Raw genomic sequence first — 13638 nt, forward strand, 5'->3', positions numbered from 1 at the left:
TCTGTGGGTGTGGATTCAACTGATGATGCACCACTGTCTCTAGCTTATGTGTCTATTATGTATTTGATCACTGAGTCTATCCTACTGTTGCTCAACAGTGTTAGCCCAATAATAACAAATTAAAGATGTTGCGCCGCCATGAGATGATAAAGTATAGAAGCACTGACTTTGTTTGCCGTTCATAGCGCTGTGGACAAGGGCCCTTATACTTCCATGGTTAAAGTATAGTTTAAAACCAGTGTGAGCCAAATGCTCATTTCTGTTAGTGCATGAATGCCGTTCCATTCATGTGAGCACATTCATCGTTATAGCACATGTGGTTTTAGTATTCATGCAGGACATTATTTGGGCTTCTATGACAACTGTATTGTGCATTTAAAATGTATACATTTGAATAGGCTATGGGCTTCTTATTTGGGATGTCTGGCAGTTCATCTGACTTAGCAGCGGAGGCTATTCACAGCGGAGGCTATTCATTTTTAAAATACATGTACATAGTATGTATCCAAAGTCTGTTCTGTAAAAACTTTGGATACCAATATATCGTAAAATTTAAATAAATAATAGAACTCTGGCTTTATCCAACATCTAGATTTTAGTTTTTTAAAGAGATTCATAAGGTATGCATTATGAGTTAGATATTTCCACATTTTCATATATTATTCAAACATTTCTGAAAAAACTATTGTGTTAATGTCAGTATTCCACTGGCAAAGTTTGTGATGAGAGAGAGATATATATAGATATATATATATATATATATAAGTTTAACATTTTACATTTAAAATTTTACCCTTGCCTTAAACTGTGGCTCCGATTAGCAATGTTGGCCCCTAGTAGCTTTCCAGTAGGTAGTTGACCAGGGTTTTATCCCTGAATGTCCTAGATATAATTTTTGGTGAACAACATTCCATGTCTTCCAAAAAAGGGGGTTTTGCCCCCAGGGTACTAAATGCAATCACCAGTTCAGGGTTCATAATAGAGAGATGACTTAATGGCCTTAACCTTTTTTTATTTTGGTTGGTGAATGGATCAATGTTGTGCCACTTGTAGATGAAACTTTTGGAATGACCAGATTTAGTGTAGATGAAAGTTTATGCCTACCTGTTGATGTTCCCTTGAACGAAGATGTTTCTTTAATTTGGACACATTTTTAAATGTGGTGAGGCAGACCTAAATGAAGAAAAGAAAGTATGAAAAAAGGGTTTGAGGTATCTGGTGGGCTTGTTTCATCATGAAGGTGTGTAGTTCGAATGATGGAAGGAATCAGCTTGAGACAGGTTGAGGAGATCGGGAAACACTTTATTGAAAACAAAACTCAAGCCCGCAGTCAAGATAGGGCTGTAGCCAGAACCCATTGCCAATTGATAACTAAGAAAACGTATTTGGTGTCTAATTAAAAGAACAGAGATAGGAATGCATACGGAACTAAAAATGAAGAGCTCCCAGAAAAACCCTGTCCCCCCCTCATGCACAGTCGTTTTTAAACCCCAAAATGAGATGAGCTGGTCAAATATTCTTCCTGAAACCTGTCCTCACCCATTTCGATTGGTGAGTCCTAATAAGCTCATCCTGAGTGTCCTGTCTTGATTATTACCTCAATGATCTGCCAAATGCTACCTACTACGGTAATCTATAGGTCAGGCTCCAGGGGCCTCATTTATAAACGTGGCGTACGGCAAGAAGAGGACGGGAGTTATGAGAAACTGTGACGCCGATGGCAGAAGCATGTAACGTGGGAAACTATGAGTTTGTGTAAAATTAATCCAAATATTACATGTCATATCACTTAAGGAGTTCCTATTGCAAATACGGATTAAGCGTTTCTTACAATGAATAAAGAATCACCTGATTGATTTCAGTCCATGGAGTGACAAAGAAAATAAAACAATATTCAGGATCATATTGATGGAGATATGGTATTGCAATAAAAACATTGAACATTAAACAATCCCTGCATGAATGTAGCCTACCTATTCTCATTAAAATTAAGGTTAACAGCTGATTACAAATTACATTTAGGCTACACTGACGCTGTTCTCGATGCCTCAGTCAGGCAGACAGGACTGAACTTGAGGATGCACTTTTTGCAGAATTTGATTAGTGGCCTCCTCTCCAATGTTATCATGCCCATTATTGACCAGGGTTCAACATAACTTTTGAACCACTGGCCCGGCGGGCCAGTGGATCCGAGTTTTACTGGCCCCTTGTATATTTTCACTGGCCCTGCACACACTTTTTTTTTTTTCATAATTTAGTGTCAATAATTATAATACCTGTATTAGAAAAATAAAGAAAGATAACCAGATTTAAAGGGAATATATATACTGTAACAGTATAGATATTCCCTTTAGATTTGGTTATTTTTCTTTTAGTTAATTATATGAAATGTTGATATTGCTCATACACATAATATAAAACCAGGCAAACATATTGAATTAGAAGCCTACAACTGAAAGTATGTTGAAAGAGTCGGCCAGTATTTTAAAGTCCAGTAGTTTGAAGGTTGTTTTTATTCTTGAATTTGGGCAGTTTAATGAATAGTTCACCTGCAGAAGTCATGTTCAAACATAAAAAAAAAAATAAGAGATGAAGGTCTGATCATTCTTTGTGGTGTGGTAGGCTGTTTTTATTACTTTCTCTATATGCATTAGGGATGTGAATGTGTCGACCGAATGACCGGTTTTCCACTTGCGCTCAAGTTGACTTTAAAAATAGAATAGAAATCCGAAAATCAGTGGGTTATGCCGTTTTTTTTAATGGGAGATTTCACCGTGTATGTGAGTTCACGTCTGGTCGTGAGCGCGCTGCAGCAGTGTCACTTCTCCATGAAGTGTCAGCTTCACATATAACAGTCCGGTGTGGGACCATTTTTTAAAACTATTGATAAAAAACAATGCAGTGCAAAATATGCAGCATAAGTTAAACGCTCGTCTAAGACTATGACGTTAAATCACCTTAGAAACACACAATGCCTTCGTCCGATCACAGCAGCGTTTCACCGTGTGATCTCGCCAGCGAGTGAGCCGCCGCGCAGATGAACTGTGGTTTGTGGCTAAAATAATAACCGGGGATATTCTCCCCGTTAGCGATTTCAATGGGAAAGACTTCCGCGATCTGATTGAATGTCTCGAGCCTGAAAACACAGTGCCAAACTGCGCGACTATAGGAACTGTACAGTGAGCGGAGTCCCTCCGTTCTTTTCTGTCTACAACCGACACAATCACCGGAGACGCATTCACAGCGTTTAAATAACGCCTCTCATTTGTATTACCATTGGGGCTTGGATGCAAATACTGTAACATTACGGCGGCAGATAAAGGAAAAGCGCAGTTATCATTTTCTGCACCTCAACCTCTACTGTGGGAAGAAAGAAAGGGGGCAGAGTAAGTCGATTGATTTGTCGACTCGCAGGCGGACGGTAGGCAGCTCTGCCAACGGAGCGAGAGTGCAACCGCTTGTTGCTCCGCCTGTCAAAACGCCCACGCATCGGTTGTCCACTGGCCTTTCATTAAAAAATATATTTTATATTAGGTTTATTATATTGAGTCTTAAATAAACACTGCTTTCATTACGACTCTGAACGCGCATTTCAATGAACCATGATGTAGTCTACAAAAAGATACTGAACTGTGATTGGCCAGTCACTGGCCCGGGCGGGACAGTGACTGGCCAATCAACTTGCCCTGCATATGATTATACTGGCCCCGGGCCATCGGGCTATACGTTATGTCAAACCCTGTTGACTATTGTTAAATGTCATTCACACACCCAGTGTTTTCCCGCTAGTCATAGATGGATTATGAGATAATGGGCCCCTGGGCACAAACTCTTAAAGGGCCCCCCCACTCCTCCCTATCCAGGCCGGTACACTGACTTTTCCACACAGATACAATTAATGGCAAAACATATTAAGGAAGTCAGTTTTTCCCACAGGTTTTTGGGATACTGTTGGAGGGTCTGGGGGCATGCCCCCCCGTTTTTTTTTTACCTTTTTAAAGTAAAATGCATCAATCTGGTGCACTTTGAGAGGACATTTTAAAGGCTATATCAAATCCTGAGATGCAGAAGGAACATTATTCATATTTGTCTTAAACAGATTGGTCAGACACATGTTCCATGATGGAGGGGCCCATTTCAACAGATAAAGGGTGGATAGCTAGCCTGGCATTCCCAGACCTGCCACTAGGCGCTGGCAAATTAAATTTGCTGCGCGTGTTGGTCTGGACACGCTCCGTTGAAGCTTATCAAGAAGACCAGAAATCTGGGTCTCACGTTTCAATTGGTTCTATCTAATATGGGCGCGCCAGAGCCCCTTATATGGTACTCTGGGGAGGACGTAACCGGATGACGACAGTGACGTGCATGCGACGTCGAAGCCGTGATAGTAAACATCAGAGATGGCTGCGGATATGTTGTGTGAGTTTGAGACTGCTTTGGCCTCGACCCTTAACGATTTGGAAGACGGCACTCAAATCTTTCATTAGCAAGTAACTGGAATGTTCTATTTTGCCGACCGACAACGGCAAACGTTTTATTTAACAGTTTAACAGCTGTTCGCTAAACGAAAGGGGCTTACGTCGCCTTGTGCATCGCTCTGATTGGTTGTAGTGCTATCCAACTGCGTGCAGTGGCATTTGAAATGCACGAGTAGGAGCCGCCCCTTGAGTTGGAAATTGCTATTAATCGTCGCCAGACCCTCTATCGTTCAAGATATCAGGGTCTGGATTTCCAGGCTAGTGGATAGCTACTTTTTATGAACAATTTAGAATTCCCACATAGAAAGCTTATTTCTGTATGTGTGAGAGGGCCTTCAAGGCCCCTCATGAAGCCCCTTAGACAGAGCTACTAATGCTGTTGTTTTTAACTTGCTTTTGTATTTCTCCCCTACTAGTTGAGGGGCCCATGATGATTTCTATCTTGTTAAATTGTGATGAGTATACTTATATTTAGGCTATTGTAGAGAAAATTAACCTTTAGGGATGCCCGCTCATGATACACATATTACACATAATAGCTTTAAATCAGCAGGCCCTAGATTGAGTGAAGAAATCACTAAGAGAGTTTGAATCTCCAGGAAGTCTTATTACGGCTGTCTGACAACAGAAGGAGAAGTGACACTTTCAGGGAACTTTGACTGACTTCTTAGCACATACAAATACAGAACAGAGAAAAGTTGCAGACTCTGACTGACCTTCAAGCAACATACAAACACAGAACAGAAAAGGGTTGCAGATGGGGAAGTACATATTACAACACGAGGTGCAACTGTCACAAATAGACAGTTGGACGTTGCGCCTTGAATACCAGATTAATCTAGCTTGATAAGGGCCCCCACTCCCTGCACCCGACAACATGCACACACACCCACTGATATGGGAGGAGCCAGAAGATCCTCGACGAGAGCCAGTTTGGGTGGAGTTACCCAGTGCTCCAACCAGACCGCGTATAGTAGAATACGTCCCGTCTGCATCATTTTTGACTTTGACCAATGGGACTCCACAAGGAGAATCCCTTATATGCTTTTGTGCACAATGTCTAGGCGCCTTTTTCTGAGAGCTCAACTAGGTTGGACGCTCACTCTTAGGTCTGTGCACGTTTAACTGTGCGAGACACCTATTCTGCTTTTGTGTGAAATAAATATCACTTATTAACTAAACATCTTGACTGGAAACTCAAACCTTCATGCTATTATTGTTGAAATATTTTCACAACACTATTCCTTTTTGTACCCTGTTATTGACATGAGTGACTTGACTTTGACTATGCAACATGAAAAGTTACTATCAGTATCTCTGGCTTAGGGCCCCCTGAGCCCTTGGGCCCCTGGGCCTGTGCCCGGTGTGCCCGTGCAGTAATACACCCCTGCCGCTAGTACCTCCAATGTCCAGCTGGGTGAAAATAGCAGCCAGCCGAGATCCTGACCCTCCTAGGGGGGTCCCGGGGTATGCCCCCCGCAAGATTTTTTTACCTTTTATAAGTGAAATGCATGAATCTGGTAGCCTGGCATTCCCAGACCTGCTACTAGGCGCTGGCAAATTAAATTTGCTGCGCGTGTTGGTCTGGACACGCTCCGTTGAAGCTTATCAAGAAAGCCAGAAATCTGGCGGGCGCGCCAGAGCCCCTTATATGGTACTCTGGGGAGGACGTAACCGGATGACGACAGTGACGTGCATGCAACGTCGAAGCCGTGATAGTAAACATCAGAGATGGCACATGTTGTGTGAGTTTGAGACTGCTTTGGCCTCGACCCTTAACGATTTGGAAGACGGGCACTCAAATCTTTCATTAGCAAGTAAGTGGAATGTTCTATTTTGCCGACCGACAACGGCAAACGTTTTATTTAACAGTTTAACAGCTGTTCGCTAAACGAAAGGGGCTTACGTCACCTTGTGCATCGCTCTGATTGGTTGTAGTGCTATCCAACTGCGTGCAGTGGCATTTGAAATGCACGAGTAGGAGCCGCCCCTCGAGTTGGAAATTACTATTGATCGTCGCCAGACCCTCTATCGTTCAAGATATCAGGGTCTGGATTTCCAGGCTATGAATCTGGTGCAATTTTAGAGGAAAATTAAGAGGCTAAATCTGAGGAATTTTGTGTGAACAAATAATTTGGAGACACTGATGAATTAGAATTAAAAGCTATTGAAGAAAGACACATGGATTTTCCATAAAAATATTAATATAAAATAAAATATTATTATAGGGTCCTCTGGGTTGGGCCCGGTGCTCTTTTTCTTTTAAGGGACATATTTCTCTGTAATATAATGAATGCATTCAGTGCGAGGAACGATAAGCAGAATAACAGTCCAGCTTTTTTTTTTTCCACAGACAAGGCTGAAATAGGCTATAGATTATACACAGTGCATGGGCAACTGAGGGAAGTGCCAAATGTTTTTAAATAAACTCAATACACACGTGATCAGTTAACCTCGGATTACCTCCCAGATGAACTGATTCAATTATAAGGCTTATTAACTATCCAGACCAAAACATTGTATTCCTTTTTTTGTATGATCATTTACATAATATGATGTTCATATCAAACCCAAAAACTCAACAAAAAAAGGGGGGGGGGTTGGGGGCTGGCGGTCAGGGGGCCCTAACCATTAGTTCGCTTATTGCTCGGGGCGGCACTGCCCCTGGGTAAAATGTCTACTTTAAATAGGCCTCAATCTATGGTCTAATTATACGCTACGAACCGCGGCAAAACTCGACAAAGAAGCGCACACACACGCAACACACGCACACAAGTAGGCCCAAGCTATAGACTACAGCCTGACGTTTCTTAAAATTAACTAATTCTACGATTCACACGTGGTGTTGGTCATTTTGTTACAGCACACAATAAATGAAGCTTAAGCATGGACACTTTGAAAAAAGAACACTCAAACAGTCACTCACCATGCAGCCATAGCCGTTGTTCTCCATTGTGAAAAGTTACTGCCGCCGTGAATAAAATAACACTTCTCTCCAGACAGGAGACGAACGCAGAGTTGTCATTTGCACAGTTTTTGCAGAAAAAATGGCGCAACACCGCCTCATTTTACGTGGCTGCAGAAACGAAAAACTAAATTGATCTTCGCGCAGTCGCACCGTCAGTGCTCAAACTGAGCCAGCGGTGGCCAATTATGCAATATAGGCCTAGTGATGGAGGGCTAAATTCTCCAACCTCTCAGGTTAGTTTAGGTCACCCTGCAGGAAGTATGGTTGCATTCCGAAATCGCATAGCCTACTCTTTCTTTTTTCTATTCTACATAGCCTACTACATCCGACGATAAAAAGAATCTAGTTAGGATGCAGTAGGCATACTATTGGGACATACTTTACTCTCTTATTTCATCATAACATTGCGCCTTGATCTTGCCTCTTGCTTTTATATCCGTCGCATCCCCGTTTGTTTCTTTATATGTCCATGGCCGTGTCTGAACTGCCATACTAACGTCCTACTCATACTCATTTTGACTTCAATTTGAGTATGTGACGGTTGGGTATGCGAGTTTGGGTATGTGAGAAATTCCCGGATGAGTACTAACTTCCGGGAAGATTTTGGGTATGAATCGATCGTATACTTTTCCTACTCAACCGCCCCATAATGCACTGGGTCAATTCTACCCGCCCAGGAAAATGAAATATTTTCGAGCAAGTTGCTAGGCAACAACATTGTTTGGGGTTCCGCGATCTGACAACTGTACGTGCAGTCATTCATAAACTCTTACAATAGATAAGAGATGAAGATAAATACCTAACAACATTAGAGTCACTAAGTGAAATGAGTGTTGTGAGTCTCATATTGGAGAGAGATTAGAACAGATCGCTGTTCCACACACCGTGGCTCGTCCAGCTCAACTCACAGACAGCTGAGTGCTGATGAGCCGGACAGAGAGCGTCGGAGGGATCCTCCGCCTCAAAACATCATTATTATAAAACAAGAGGTCTAAAACACAGATGATGAACACAGGACTGTAAAAATCTAGTTCAATATCTAACCTGTAGAGGGCGGTTATAAGCTTAACAGTGTCTAAACTGCCTGAATCTTATAAGAAGAAGAAGAAATTCTTCATTGCTTGAGTATACTTCAACTGAGAACGTTTAGACGCAGCTCGCATACACAATCGATCTTTAGTCAGCTGCAGATATGACTTGACCCCAAAAAAATTCTAACAAAAGGTTTTTCAGTGGATTACAGTAGTATCAGATGTACTTAAACACATACTAAAAGTCTACCAAAATCTGACCACTAGAAAGGCCCCATTTTCAAAATTTCCAAAATGGCGGCCGTCAGGTCCTTAAAATGAACATTCCATTCCTTTGTATTCTTCCTAGAACAGGAATACTGGTGCCCGATACATGTTTTGGCCATGAAATATTCTAATTAGCATATTTGCACGATAGATAAGTGAATAAAAGTACAGTTATATATTAAAGGAATTGGTAACAAGCATAATTATGCAAAAAATAAGGACAATTTCCCTTAAGTAATTCCATATTTCTCCTTTCTCATATCGTTTTGCCTAGCGTTGGTGGTTTCTGTGGTTCATAACCATTCTCTCTGCATGTCCTCTCCTCTTTGCCCCATTTCCACTCTGTCTCTCCAATCTATCTAATAAAGAAAAAATTCCCCCCAAAAATAACTGTGGTACTGTAAAATTAGTCAAAACTGGGCTGCCACATGAAGGCTCAGTACCGCTAACCCCTTTTATTTTTTAGTTTTTTTTATATATATTTCTTTAAATGTTATAATGCTGTGTTTTTTTATATTTTTGTTATACTTTTCTCATTTATACATATCTTTTTTATATTTTCATCAGTTGTTTCCTCTTCTTCTGATTTTTTTTCTTTACTTTTTTGCACCTTGACCTTCACTAGATTTACCATTAGTCGTCACACTCTTCCTGCCATAGAGGTTGATTATAGTGATTCTCACAATTCCCTACTTGACATGATCCACAAGCAGACATGCATGGTAGTCCTAAATGCGGGAAGTTGTATCACATCCTGTGAAGGCGTGAATAAACAGCAACTGGGAACACAAGTCACTACCAAGGACTTTTTTCATCTCACTGATGTTGTAAACCTTAGTAACTTTGGACTTGTCTGATCGAAAATAGAGGCCTCTACTCCACGTCCCAGCATAGTAGAGGAGAAGAATGAGTAGGTCTGTATCCTCCCCTATCAAGGTTGTGGGCTGATGTTCTGAGGCCTTGACTGCAGCTTTGACAATGTCCACGTCTGCATCACCTAATGCATTGATAACAGTGCAGCCCTTCTTCTCCAGCTCCACTGTCATAAGATTGATAAGTCCTTGTTTGTTGCAAGATCTTGAAAGGAAATCATCCTTTCTTCCCACAAACTCAGTCTCTGCATTGAAGTTAACAATAGGGTGAGTGTTTTCACCACGTCTGTGATGCGTATTGTCTTTGATGGAAGGACCTTCGCTATAACCATCAAAAACAACGGTTGCTTTACCATAATGCCGTATGGTAAAGTCTGCATATGAATGTGCAATGGCACCGTAACTCACAGCCTTTTTCCATGCCAAGCGGTGAACCACGGAGCCACCATCAAGGACATAATGCTCACTTGGTGGGATCCAGGATAGTTTTGTTTGTTGTTTGTTTCTTGCTTGAAAATTCAGTGACTGCCTGTGCTAGTTGGGGCTTGTTGGCTTTACGGAAGATTTCCTTGCCTTTGAACAGGGCTGCAGGAAATGAGCACAGCTCGTAGCTCATTACGTCTTCCAGTGAAAACTGTCCAGTTTTCGACATGATCAGGAAGCGTTGGAACAGCAGAGCAGGATCAATGGTTCGGTCTTGGGCAACTTTGATGGTGGAGTCATCTGCAAGTGTTTTTGCCCGGTCTCTCCGTTTGAAGGATATTCCAAAAACGTGTTTTCCAATGAGTTTTTCAATGATCTCTTTGCCAACAGTCTCAAACTCATGCACATTCACCTCCTCTTTTGCAACAACACCAGTTACAATATTTCTCAGAGATGGGTCTGGGGAGAATGGTGTGCAAATGCTAAGCTTTTCCTTGATCTTTTCTAAATCAGAGTGATCTCTTTTCATCCTTGCTTCTTGGTGAGGTCATTGAATTCCTGCATGGCGTTGTTGTATTCAGATGTTATGGGTGTAGACATGGTCCACAATGCTCGCATTTCTTCAGTCATTCCACTTCCATGGGTCAAGCCTCCACTGCTTTTCAAGGATCGCATCAATGTCTGCTCGATGACGAGGTCAGAGCTAAGGCCGGCCCAGTACTGGTTGCTGCGGCGTATCACATGGAAGCCCCTGGAAAACTTGTCATGTACATCAGGGTGTCTTGTTTCGAGTTGACACATTTCTTGGAGGTAGAAATATGCCGATTTCAGGTAGTTGTAGTGCCCAGCGGCAGCAAATATTGGCAGACAGTCCAACATTGTGCACAAGTGCATCTTCCAAGGTCCAGTACGATCTGCTTTGATCAGAGCTCGGGCTGTCTGCAGCATCTTCTGATAGTTTACCCACAGCCGGCTGGTTTTTGACCTTGTGCTAAGGTCTGCCCTCTTCGTGTCCACCTTTTCCTTGATTTGGTTTAGCATATCTGATGCTGCAGCACTCTCCAAAGTTGTTTCTTTCGTTACCATGGATGAGTACATCTCTTCAGCTTGGTTCACCAATGCCTCAAACTGTGAGTCATCCTCCTGCAGCTCTGACACAACTAGGTGATTAAGACATCTGTCCACCAGCAAATGTCCACGAAAAGCTCTTTGCACTGACTTTCCAGTCATCATGTGCTGGACGGCATTTGATCCATAGACAACTTCCATAATGTCCCTCAGTCCTGTGCCTTCCATCAGTGTGCCTATTGCACCAAGTAGGTTCATAAAAGTATGGAAACCTCCAAGCATTAAGACTATGTTTTTTAGGGGACTAAAGATGGTCATAGAAAATGCATTTCCTGCTGAAAATGCGTGTGAATGCTGAAACAGCTTACGCTAAACTGGATAGCTGAGTAAGATTTGAAAAAGTTTAAGAAGGTCATAATTGTATAAAAGGAGTTTAAAAGGAGTTGAAAAGTTGAATATATAGAGGTTTGAATAATATTTATTTCTGAAATTATGAATACGTTGAAAGATATGGATAAAAACTTAAAACTGTGAAATAGTAATTGAATAGACTTGGAGCTAAAGTACATTGATGGCTTGATGGAGGGCTCGTCTGAGGACGACCTAGAGAGAGAATGTATATGAATCAGCTAAAGGACTATGAAGATGTGGAAAAGTAAGAAATAGTCTAAAGTATGAATGGTAGTGAATTGTTTAACTCTAATTGAAACAATGTGGAATATTTAAACATTTCTAGATAAAATTATTATTGAAAGACATGACATTTTTTTTCATGTGTGAAATAGGCCTTCAAAGAGCAGAGTGTTTACCCCATCTGTCTCTGTGTCTATCCAAACTGTCTAATAAAGCGGGAACAAAAAAATCTAGAAAAAAAAGAAGAAAGAAATTGCCCTTTAATGGGCAGAGTGAGTCACCAAGGTGTGTGAGAGTGTATGTCTTATTGAGGGTCTTTGATCAGGCATAAATCCCACCTTTTCGAGGCCTCAGAGAGGTCATTTCATCCGAAACTTCACCTCAAACCACTGTCTCTAACTGACGGACCGTGAGTCTAACTGACAAAATTATTGTATTGTTAGAACCAGAAGAATCTGATGAAGACACAGTGTGAAGATTGTGTCTGTAATGTGAAGAATATGAGAACCAGAGCATTTTAAAGGTGTGGTACAGTCTGCCTTTCTCCAGAAATGTCATGTCTCAGTTATCAAGGCGGCAGTTGGTTGGACACCATTTAGCTTGGAAGCCCAAACCTCCCATTGTGTAGGTCCAATTGCTTCAGTAGTCACATCTATGCGACCGGCAGAATATGTCCTACATTTTGATGTAAAAATGATCCATGTAGGGTTTCATTTGTAGGAGTGAAAGGCAGTTATATCATAGGTTTTGGTGTATTTTTACAACAGTTCTACACTGTAACAGTTGGTTCCCCCAGTCTACCTCTGAACATTCCGTCCCATCCGGATCCCATTATAAATTTAGAAAGAGGTTGAAAAACTAAAACTTAAAAACTTAAAACTAAAACAATGTCCATCTTGAAAATGACACCTTTCTAGTGGTCAAATTGTGGTAGACTTTTAGTATGTTATTAAGGACACCTAATACTACATAAAACAGCTGAAAAACCTTTTGTTAGAATTTTTTTAGGGTTAGGTGTTTTTTTTCCATATATGCAGCCGCCTACTTTGAGTAGAGAGTATGCATGAGTATGTAGGATGTAGGACGCTAGTATGGCAGTTCAGACACGGCCCATGGTTTGTTTTCATATGGAGGCTTGGTCGATGTGACGTCACTTCACGTGGGCACTGGATTGTGGGTCAGAATCGCCCAAATAGGATGCACTTTTCAACACTCAGGCCGTGGCCGTGTCCGGACTGCCATACTAGCGTCCTACATCCTACATACTCACCATCTATATACTGCATACTCTCTACTCAAAGATCGATTGTGTATGCGAGCTGCGTCTAAAACGTTCTCAGTTGAAGTATACTCAAGCAATGAAGAATTTCTTCTTCTTCTTATAAGATTCAGGCAGTTTAGACACTGTTAAGCTTATAACCGCCCTCTACAGGTTAGATATTGAACTAGATTTTTACAGTCCTGTGTTCATCATCTGTGTTTTAGACCTCTTGTTTTATAATAATGATGTTTTGAGGCGGAGGATCCCTCCGACGCTCTCTGTCCGGCTCATCAGCACTCAGCTGTCTGTGAGTTGAGCTGGACGAGCCGCGGTGTGTGGAACAGCGATCTGTTCTGATCTCTCTCCACTATCAGACTCACAACACTCATTTCACTTAGTGACTCTAATGTTGTTAGGTATTTATCTTCATCTCTTATCTATTGTAAGAGTTTATGAATGACTGCACGTACAGTTGTCAGATCGCGGAACCCCAAACAATGTTGTTGCCTAGCAACTTGCTCGAAAATATTTCATTTTCCTGGGCGGGTAGAATTGAAATTCCCGGATGAGTACTAACTTCCGGGAAGATTTTGGGTATGAATCGATTGTATACTTTTCCTACTCAACCGCCCCATAA

The sequence above is a fragment of the Ammodytes marinus genome (genome assembly GCF_949987685.1).
Source record: "Ammodytes marinus genome assembly, chromosome: 17".
Taxonomy (NCBI): domain Eukaryota; kingdom Metazoa; phylum Chordata; class Actinopteri; order Uranoscopiformes; family Ammodytidae; genus Ammodytes; species Ammodytes marinus.